General features: G+C 38.2%; 1 protein-coding gene across 1 annotated transcript in view; it reads left to right on the top strand.

The window, feature by feature from the left end:
- The window catches only part of LOC123867524 (terminal nucleotidyltransferase 5C), a 71,083-nt gene that overhangs the window by 38,924 nt on the left and 20,757 nt on the right, over positions 1-11,402 (top strand). The window lies entirely within an intron of this gene.

An 11,402-nucleotide genomic window follows, 5' to 3' on the forward strand; every position in this document is an offset into this window, starting at 1 on the left:
GGTCTACTCGATGAATAGAAAAAAAATTCAATATGGCGGAATTTATTTTTCCATACATTTTGTATGGCGATTATGAATGTCTCATTCTCCTAGAAAGAGACGGATAACGATACATTGATGTATGGGAGATATGTTCGGATGCGCAATATGAGTAGGGGAAAATTATGACATTTCAGAAAAACAAGATGGCGGCCTATATGATTTTTACAACTCTTTTGTTTTCCAACCGATGTCGTTGAAACTCGCAACCCTTGAAGAATATAGTAAACGCTTAATAGAAAAAGTGGAAAATTTTGGAAAATCAAGATGGCCGCCGTACAAATTTCGTCGGTGTCTATCTCGGAGGCTATAAAAGATGGAAGAGTGGTTTCTTGGCAAAAGATGATCAGGGACCGAAGGTCTACTCGGTGGAACAAACTCTGCATGCTCGCGGACCACTTTAGTGGTCCGCGCACCCACGCACCTACTTTATTAACCTCAACTACCCCATTTTTACAAAAAACTATTTGGATGTCGTTTTCAGGGTTCTCTAGGGTGCTGATTTTGATAACGACATTTATTTTGAAATCCAAGATGGTGGACATGCACTTTTTAAGAAAAAAATGGTATGGGTGTCGTATCATGGGGTTTTCGGGGTGAATTGTGTGTCTTAATAAATAAATTTGGTTTAATGTAATAAAGTTAACCTGACCACGTCACGCGAGCTGCTTTAGCAGCTCGCGCACCGAGCGAAATACTAGTTATACTATATATAGCTCGATTACCACTGACTCACTGACTGACTCATTGACATAATTGTTCTCCTAGAAAGAGACGGAAAATGATATAATGATGTAGGGGAGATGTGTTCGGTTTCGGGAACCCTCTGGGGAAAAATTATGACATTTCAGAAAAACAAGATGGCGGCCGAGGTGATTTTTGCAGCTCCGTTGTTTTCCAACCGATTTCGTAGAATTTTGCAAACTTTCAAGAAATTGGTTAAAAATTAATAAAAAAAGTAGAAAAAATTGAAAAAACAAAATGGCGGCCGAGCCGTAGCGTTTTCAAAATTTTGATTTTTCGACCCCGAACCGCGGCGCCACAGATCCGAAACGGGGTAATCGAGGATAATTATTTTTTTTGATTTCACCCACGATTATCCTGTTTTTTGACAGAACGGGAGTGATTTTTAAAAATTCAAGATGGCGGCTGTCGTGGCGGCCGTTTTGTTAGAGGTACGAAAAAACGCAATTTTAAAAGTTAAATATCTGAAAGTTGGCAACATCGGAGCGATTCGGCTTTTATGTAGCGATTGTACGTATAGGCTCGAGGTATAGATTGGAGGAAAAAAATTACCCCATTTTTCGGGAAATTTCAAGATTTTCGGGAAACTGTAAAAAATCGAAATACGGACTTTTCGCAAAATCCGAGTATGAGCGATTACGTGTTTTGCTCGTACAAATGACATTTGGGTATTTTTGTCACCGGAAACTGGCAACACTGGAATTTATCAAAGTAAAAGTGATTTTCGACACGGTCTTTTTCACGGTATCCCCTTTCGCGTGGGTGCGAGCGAGAGGAAAGATTGAAACGTCATCGGGAGCGGTATATCCTGTAGTTAATAGGAAAATTATGAAACCGTGTAAAATCTTTCTGTGAAACGAGTTGGCGGCCATTTTGTATTTTTTTTAATTTTTCGAAATTTTGACCACGTTTTTGAGGCAGTTGGCAACATTTTGGAAAGTCAGTATGTATGAATCGATTGTGTATCTCGGCTGGCAGTATAGAGATATGCAGTCGGTGTTGCCAGTTTTGGGGAGATTTTCGAGATTTTCAACTAAGAAACTCCTGTAAAATTTTGTATGAAAATTTTTTTTTTCACTGATGGTGTCGTATAGAGAACAAAAACTTAGTAAGCCAAAATTAGTGAGAGAGCTGATGATTGAGGGTTTCGGAGACGGGTGGAGGGCCCGCTTAAGGTATTGAAGATAGGTGGGGGGTGCTCGAGCAAATGTCATTCATGACGTCATCCAATTGCCAAAAAGCTGAAAAAAAATTCAAAATGGCGAAAAAAAGATGGCCGCCATACTAATTTCGCCGGCGTCCAGCTCGGAGGGTATAAAAGATGGAGGTGCGGTTTCTTGGCAAAAGAGGATCAGGATCCAAAGGTTTACTCGATGAATAGAAAAAAAATTCAAAATGGCGGAATTTAATTTTCCATACATTTTGTATGGCGAATATTGAATGCCTCATTCTCCTAGAAAGAGACGGATAACGATACGATAATGTAGGGGAGATATGTTTTGGTGCGCGATATGAGTAGGGAAAAATTACGACATTTCAGAAAAACAAGATGGCGGCCTATATGATTTTTGCAACTCTTTTGTTTTCCAACCGATTTCGTTGAAACTCGCAATCTTTAAAGAATGTAGTAAACGATTAATAGAAAAAGTGGAAAATTTTGGAAAAACAAGATGGCCGCCGTACAAATTTCGTCGGTGTCTATCTCGGAGAATATAAAAGATGGAAAAGTGGTTTCTTGGCAAAAGATGATTAGGGTCCGAAGGTCTACTCGGTGGAACAAACTCTGCATGCTCGCGGACCACTTTAGTGGTCCGCGCACCCACGCACCCTACTTTATTAACCTCAACTACCCCGTTTTTACAAAAAATGATATGGATGTCGTTTTCAGAGTTTTCCAGGTTGCTCATTTTGATAACGACATTTATTTTGAAATCCAAGATGGCGGACATGCATTTTTTAAGAAAAAATCGATATGGGTGTCGTTTTATTGTGTTTTCGCAGTTAATTTTGTATCTTAATAAATACTATCGTTTTAATACTTGTCAACCCAACCACGTCACGTGAGCTGCTTTAGCAGCTCGCGCACCGAGCAAAAACTAGTTATACTATATATAGCTCAATTACCACTGACTCACTGACTCATTGACATAATTGTTCTCCTAGAAAGAGACGGAAAATGATATAGTGATGAAGGGGAGTTGTGTTCGGATGGGGGATTCGACTGGGGAAAAATTATGACATTTCAGAAAAACAAGATGGCGGCCGATGTGATTTTTGCAGCTCCGTTGTTTTCCAACCGATTTCGTTGAATTTTGCAAACTTTGAAGAAAGTAGTAAACGGTTAATAGAAAATTTAGAAAAAATTGGAAAAACAAGATGGCGGCCGAGCCGCAGCGTTTTGAAAATTTTCATTTTTCGACCCCGAACCGCGGCGCCACTGATCCGAAACGGAGAAGTCGAGGATAATTATTTTTTCGTGTTTCGCCCACGATTATCCTGTATTTTGACAAAACGGGAGTAGTTTTTAAAAATTCAAGATGGCGGCTGTCATGGCGGTCGTTTTGTTCGAGGTACGAAAAAACGTAATTTTAAAATTCGAATATGTCAAAGTTGGCAACATCGGAGCGGTTCGGCTTCTATGAAGCGATTGTACGTACAGGCTCAAGGTATAGTTTGCAGGAAAAAAATTACCCAATTTTTAGGGAAATTTCAAGATTTTCGGGAAATTGTAAAAAATCGAAATACGCACTTTTAGCAAAATCCGAGTATGAGCGATTACGTGTTTTGCTCGTACAAATGACATTTGGGTATTTTTGTTGCCGGAGACTGGCAACACTGGAATTTATCAAAGTAAAAGTGATTTTCGACACGGTCTTTTTCACGGTATCCCCTTTCGCGTGGGTGCGAGCGAGAGGAAAGATTGAAACGTCATCGGGCGCGGTATATCATGTAGTTAATAGGAAAATTATGAAACCGTGTAAAATCTTTCTGTGAAACGAGTTGGCGGCCATTTTGTATTTTTTTTTATTTTTCGAAATTTTGACCACGTTTTTGAGGCAGTTGGCAACATTTTGGAAAGTCGACATATATCAATCGATTGTGTGACTCAACCAGCAGTATCAAAATATGTAAACAGTGTTGCCACATTTGGGGAGATTTTCGAGATTCTCCCCAAAAACTCCTCCTGTAAAATTTTGTATGAAATTTTTTTTTCCACTGATGGTTTCGTATAGAAAACAAAAAAAAAATCGAGGAAAAATTTGGAAATAGCTGATGATCGAGGATGTCGGAGACGGGTGAAGGGTCCGCTCAAGGTATTGAAGATAGGTGGGGGGTGCTCGACCAAATGTCATTCATGACATCATCCAATTGCCAAAAAGCTGAAAAAAAAATTCAAAATGGCGAAAAAAAGATGGCCGCCATACAAATTTTGCCGGCGTCCAGCTCGGAGGGTATAAAAGATGGAAGTGTGGTTTCTTGACAAAAGAGGATCAGAATCCAAAGGTCTACTCGATGAATAGAAAAAAAATTCAAAATGGCGGAATTTATTTTTCCATACATTTTGTATGGCGAATATTTTATGTTTTATTCTCCTAGAAAGAAACAATAAACGATACGATGATGTTCGGGAGATATGTTCGGGTGCACGATATGAGTAGGGAAAAATTATGATATTTCAGAAAAACAAGATGGCGGCCGACGTGATTTTTGCAACTCTTTTGTTTTCCAACCGATTTCGTTCAAACTCGCAATCTTTGAAGAATGTAGTAAACGATTAATAGGAAAAGTGGAAAATTTTGGAAAAACAAGATGGCCGCCGTATAAATTTCGTCGATGTCTATCTCGGAGGCTATAAAAGATGGAAGAGTGGTTTCTTGGCAAAAGATGATCAGGGTCCGAAGGTCTACTCGGTGGAACAAACTCTGCATGCTCGCGGACCACTTTAGTGGTCCGCGCACCCACGCACCCTACTAAATTATAATCCTAATCTACAAAAAATAATATGGATGTCGTTTTCAGAGTTTTCCAGAGCGCTGATTTTGATAACGACATTTATTTTGAAATCCAAGATGGCGGGCGTGCACTTTATAAGAAAAAAATTGATATAGGTGTCGTTTTATGGGGTTTTCGGGGTAATTTGTGTATCTTAATAAAAAAAATCGGTTCAATACAACTCATAAACCTAACCACGTCACGTGAGCTGCTTTAGCAGCTCGCGCACCGAGCAAAAACTAGTTATACTATATATAGCTCGATTACCACTCACTGACTCACTGACTCATTGACATAATTGTTCTCCTAGAAGGAGACGGAAAATGATATAGTGATGTGGGGGAGTTGTGTTCGGTTTCGGGAACCCTCTGGGGAAAAATTATGACATTTCAGAAAAACAAGATGGCGGCCGACGTGATTTTTGCAGCTCCGTTGTTTTCCAACCGATTTCGCTGAAACTCACTATCTTTGAAGAAAGTACCAAACGATTAATAGAAAAAGTGGAAAATTTTGGAAAAACAAGATGGCCGTCGTACAAATTTCGTCGGTGTCCATCTCGGAAGGTATAAAAGATAGAAGAGTGGTTTCTTGGCAAAAGATGATCAGGGACCGAAGGTCTACTCGGTGGAACCAACTCTGCATGCTCGCGGACCACTTTAGTGGTCCGCGCACCCACGCACCCTACTAAATTATTATCCTAATTTACAAAAAATAATATGGATATCGTTTTCAGGGTTTCCAGGGTGCTGATTTTGATAATGACATTTATTTTCAAATCCAAGATGGCGGACTTACATTTTCTACAAAAAATAGAAATGCCTGTCATTTTATGGGGTTTTTCGGGGTGATTTATCTTAATAAATCAATTTGGTTTTATATAATAAAAAAGTTAACCTTACCACGTCACGTGAGCTGCTTTAGCAGCTCGCGCACCGAGCAAAACACTAGTTATTTATATTTTTAACTAGAATTCTTTTTCCGGGTAAAAAAGTATCCTATATCCATCTCCGGGATGTAAACTATCTAAGTAACATGATGCCCGCGACTTCGGCGTGGATTTAACTTTTGACGTTGCGGGATAAAAAGTAGCCTAGGTCCTTCCCTGGGATGTAAGCTATCTCTGTACCAAATTTCATCAAATTCAATTAAGCAGATGGGATGTGAAAGGCTAGCAGACATACACATTGCATTTATAATTCTAAAAAAACTACGGTACTTTCTTTAGGGAAGATATTTAGAATAAGACAAGTACAAGGGATGATTGGCAACCCTAGAAAGTATCTACTCCAGTCTGCGATTAGTCGCAAATGAAGTGGACGGAATGGTACGAACGGAAACCTGTGAATGGCTCGCGGATTGCATTGCATATTTATGATTCGCCGTGTCGTGTGATCATTTCACGCTCAGCGCTCCCGAGTATCACTTATTGTCTATTTCGAGAGTACATTCCGATTCTAGCACTGATTCTGAGCACAACTAAATTTTAGAGTATTCGCATCCTTTTCTTACTAATGTAATATGAAAAGGGCAGATGCAGTTTGACAGGTTTAAATTTTATTTAGAGCTGTCAAAACTCTTTAGCTGCCATTCGCGTGCCTCTTGTTACATTTGTAGCGTGCATGTTCCGTCCTTTTTTTAGCAATATTAAAAAGAAAAAGATGCATATACTCTAAATATAGTTTTGAGAAAGACAAGAACATCAGCGCCATTGTACGTTTGCCTGTTTATAATTACTTGAATTTTCGTACAAATTATTATTAATTGTTTAATTTACCAAAATATATTGAAAAACAATATGATTCTAACCTAATTCCTGGTTATTATAGTAATCGTAATGTACAAGGTACGTAGAAACTATTTACGTGGTTATCTAGGTGCTGTTTGAATACTACTACGTGATATTTCTGAAGAAATGTATATGAAGTGATTCTATTTAAAAATTGTATAACTTAGTCAAGGAGTTACAATAACATTCTTAGTAAACAAAAATGTCACCCCCGTAATATAATTTCACGTTACGATTTTAGCTAGTGGAAAAGTTGCAAGTCAACATTCACTCAAAGTCAAAATCAAGATATTTTTATTAGATTTAGTACTTGTAAAAGTATAAACTTTTTCGCGGGGGTGTGCGGGACGTTCCCACCCCATGTCGACCTATCGCGAACTATTTTGACGCGAGATCGAGAGTTCCCTCACTCTAGTTCACTCTGGCGCTAGTCTATAAATTAAAAAAAAACATCATATACGTACGTATAGAAAGTGTGTATGTATAAGCTACAGTATACAGGTAGTAAACACGCTGACAAAAGGTACAGCTTTGCTCAGGTGGTCGCAATGTCAGAGCGGTCACGAATTTAATGATCGTCACTGAAAAGACTGCTTTGTGTTCGGTCGGAAAAAAATTGCGAGTGATGTCAGCTAAGGTAACAATACGGGTACAATCAGGGTACATTTCAATGATCACCAACTTTGTTTACTTTGCAGTGTTTTGCTTACCCGACTGCACAAGAAAGTACCTACATCATACATATGTTTTAAAATTATTTTTGTTTGTTTATTGAAAAAAAAAAAAACGGTCAAGTGCGAGTCGGACCCTCACACGAAGGGTTACCATCGGACCAGATATACAGGACCTAACACCTTTATGTAGAACACTGCAAGTTAATAACTGTCTCCGCCATCTATATGTGATTTAGTGAATTAAATTTTTCGGGAACACGTTCTAATTTTTTTTTGTCTGATGTGACCACAAATTGACGATGTTCGGATTTTTTCCTTTACTTGTGCTATGAGACCTGCTAAATTTCATGATTCTAGGTCAACGGGAAGTACCCTATAGGTTTTCTTGACAGACATGACAGATAACAAAGTGATCCTACAAGGGTTCCGTTTTTCCCTTTAAGGTACGAAACCCTAAAAACCGGTCAAGTGCGATCGGACTTGGAAAAAATAAAGAAACGAAGTGAAATGTCCGAAAGCACTTCGCAAAAACATAACAATAAAATGAAATCATCAAAAACATTAATCTACTTTCAATAATGCCGATGTTTTGAATTATAATCATGACTCATTATCACAGCTATCAGCTGTTATCAAATGTCATTCGATTGATAACAATTAAAAGCGATGATGGAGGATTTTGAAGAAAGTTATTCAGGCTGCGTCATATTCCTCATTACTGAGTGTCGTGCCCCCTTTCCATTAATCACATAATGCTTGGAGTTTTCTTGACATAATATTTTGGTGAGTTCTCAGATCCTTCCGCATACCACTCGATTAACTATATCAATTCATAACATTTAGATAGGACCCCAACAAAAACTACCCCATTTAGGTTAGCCCGCTTCCATCTTGGACTGCACCATCATTTACGACCAGGTAAAATTCCAGCCAAGGGCTAAATTTATTTCGTAATTTAAAGAAAGTATCTGAATATCACCCGGTTGGAGTTGATGGGAAAATCTAGCAGGTTTGATTTGCAATGTTTCAGCTGAAATCGGTCACTTCATAAAAACACGAGCTGAAGATATATTATACTTTTTACGCAACCCATGAATATTAGCTTTCAATGAAAACCACACGAGCTCGGGTCATTGCTCTCTACCTGTGATAGACAGAGAGATGGTGGGAAATATTAAGCATTACTTTCACGCATTTTTACCCGCATAGATTTCTTTTCCCGCCAAATTGTACCTGCCTGTATTTATTGTTTTGTTTTGTATGTGTTTTTTATGTATTAATTTTGTGATGCAGTCCCTGGGTGTGGGTGTAATCCCTGAGATGCAAGTAGTTATACTTGTACCAAACGTCAAAATCTGTTTAACGGATGGGCCATGAAAAGCTACCAGACGGACTAGCAGAACACTTTCACATAATCTAAATATGTTAAAAAAAAGCCGACTGACTGACTAATCACTAATCTATCAACGCAGAACTCAAACTACTGTACAGAGCGGGCTGGCCATTCAGATAGCTGTTTGATTTATGATGTAAATATCCGCTTAGAAAGGATTTTTGAAAATTCTACCCCTAAGGTGGTAAAGTAGAGATATTTGCGTAGTCCATGTGGAAGTCGCGGGCATAAGTTACTTTGTAATAATATTAAGTGGATGGAAGTGGTTTTATATGAAGTACCTCCTTAAATTCTTCCACCAGTGCTCGAGCCACGAGCAGTTCAATGGAAGTCGTTGGCAAGTTAACATTGTTTGGAAATAAATCACTTTGTACCCGCGTTCCATAATTCGCACGTTACACTTCGCACGCGACTAGCGAAGTTCACGATCGATTCAGCGTTTAGGGTTTGGGCACACAAGCGGCGACGACGCAGCGACGAGCGATGGAAATGAGTCGTTGTTTCGTAGTTCGCACGTTACACTTCGCACGCGACTAGCCAAGTCCGCGATGGATTCAGAGGGCTTGGGCACTCAAGCCGGGACGACGAATGGTGGCAGTTGATTAGCTATTATGGTCCGAGTGACATAGGCTACATTTTATACGAAAAAAATCGACCTGACAGATATTACATCCAAAAAGTGGGGGTCTCTATCACACTTCATCACACTAATATAAAGGCGAAAGTTTGTATGTGTGTGTGTGTGTGTGTGTGTGTGTGTATGTTTGTTACTCCTTCACGCAAAAACTACTAGATGGATTGGGCTGAAATTTAGAATGGAGATAGATTATACCCTGGATTAGCACATAGGCTACTTTTTATCCCGGAAAATCAAAGAGTTCCCACGGGATTTTTAAAAACCCTACATCCACACGAACGAAGTCGCGGACATCAGCTAGTATATAATATAATATGAGTTCATAAATATGTATATAAATATACCTAGTAGGTACAATGTTAAAATACACCGAGCGACAGGAAAACAATTTTACTACATCTATCGCTATCTATCGGCAGTTCGCGGATCTAGGTTCTAGTGTTGTTTAACTTTTCCTTTTATAAATTACTAGCTGATGCCCGCGACTTCGTTCGCGTGGATATAGGTTTTCAAAATCCCGTGGGAACTCTTTGATTTTCCGGGATAAAAAGTAGCCTATGTGTTAATCCAGGGTATAATCCATTTCCATTCTAAATTTCCGCCCAATCCTTTCAGTAGTTTTTGCGTGAAAGAGTAACAAACATACACACACACACACACATACACACATACATACACACAAACATTCGCCTTTATAACAAACTAGAGGATGCCCGCGACTTCGTCCGCGTGAATTTAGGTTTTTATAGATCCCGTGGGAACTGTTTGATTTTCCAGGATGAAAAGTAACCTATGTCTCTCCCCGGGATATAAGCTGACCCTGTACCAAATTTCATCAGCCGTGAAAAGGTAGCAGGCAGACAGACAGACACACTTTCGCATTTATAATATTAGTATGGATGGATAAAATAAAATAAATAAAATAAAATTAGTGTGATGTGACTTTTAGTACCTACTCGTTTGCTTCACAGGATAAAAATATCAATGAATACGGTAGCATAATCACAAAGTAAAGCCTTTCATTTGAATTCATTTCAACTTGACGGTCTTCCGCCCACATTTTTCTTACCTTCTTACCAAGATGCGTACCTACGTCATAGGCTTATTGCGCTTAAACCAATAGTTGTACTGTTTACGTCATAATGCATGAATGTCAATGCAAAACTAATTATAGGACTGACTGATTATAGGCATATAATCTTTCTAGTTTAGACTTAGTAAATGTCATCAAAATACTTTTTACGTTGTTCATTTTGGGTCAAAACTTAAACAAAAATAGAATGCATAACCCAGGTGGATTTGAAGCACTCCTTTAGACTAACTTGTGCTGCCCACTTTCATGTTAAGGGCGCGCTTACATTTAAACCAAAAAATGGGAGTTTACGAGCTCCAAAATAACCGTCATAGGAAAGACATCCACATAATTGAATACATGTTTAAAGTAAACCAGTTTTTCGTATTGACATTTAAACATGTATTCAATTATGTGAAAGATAAATATGTGGTAAATTTAGCACTTGAAATCTTAAATTTTTTGATTTTTGTGAGAGCGCGGCCTTAAATGGTGGTTAAAGTTTAACGCTAACCGTAACGTAAGTTTAACCGCATGAAACGTGTCATGTAATAGTGTTAATTAACGTTGTAGTACTCGTACATAAATAGTGAATCAATTTTTATCGTTAACCTAAATAAATGATTATTATCAGTTTAAATGTTTCGCTTAAATATCTATCCAAAATGAATTAATCTGAATAATTTACGGTATCTACTTAATACGAAGTTAGAGAAAGCGTACCCTACATCTTTTTAATTAATGCCTACCGTTTATTTGTATAATTTATTCATATCCACACTTTTATTTTCTTAAACAAATAATTTTATGTTTAATCGCTGACAGTATAGGCTGTCTGGCGTGCGAATTAAAATTTGCTATTTATCTTCATAGTTACAAATCAAGTGCGAGTCAGAACACGCATAAGGAAGGGTTCCGTAGCCATGTTAGTTGCTATAAACTTTAGTGGTCATTAAGTACCTACTACCTATTTCATTAGTGGTAGTTTTTTTTTTCAAAAACTTTCTAATCCATACTCCATACTATAATATTATAAATGCGAAACTGTCTGTCTGTCTGTCTGT

This window comes from Maniola jurtina, chromosome 8 (assembly GCF_905333055.1).
Source record: "Maniola jurtina chromosome 8, ilManJurt1.1, whole genome shotgun sequence".
Taxonomy (NCBI): Eukaryota; Metazoa; Arthropoda; class Insecta; order Lepidoptera; family Nymphalidae; genus Maniola; species Maniola jurtina.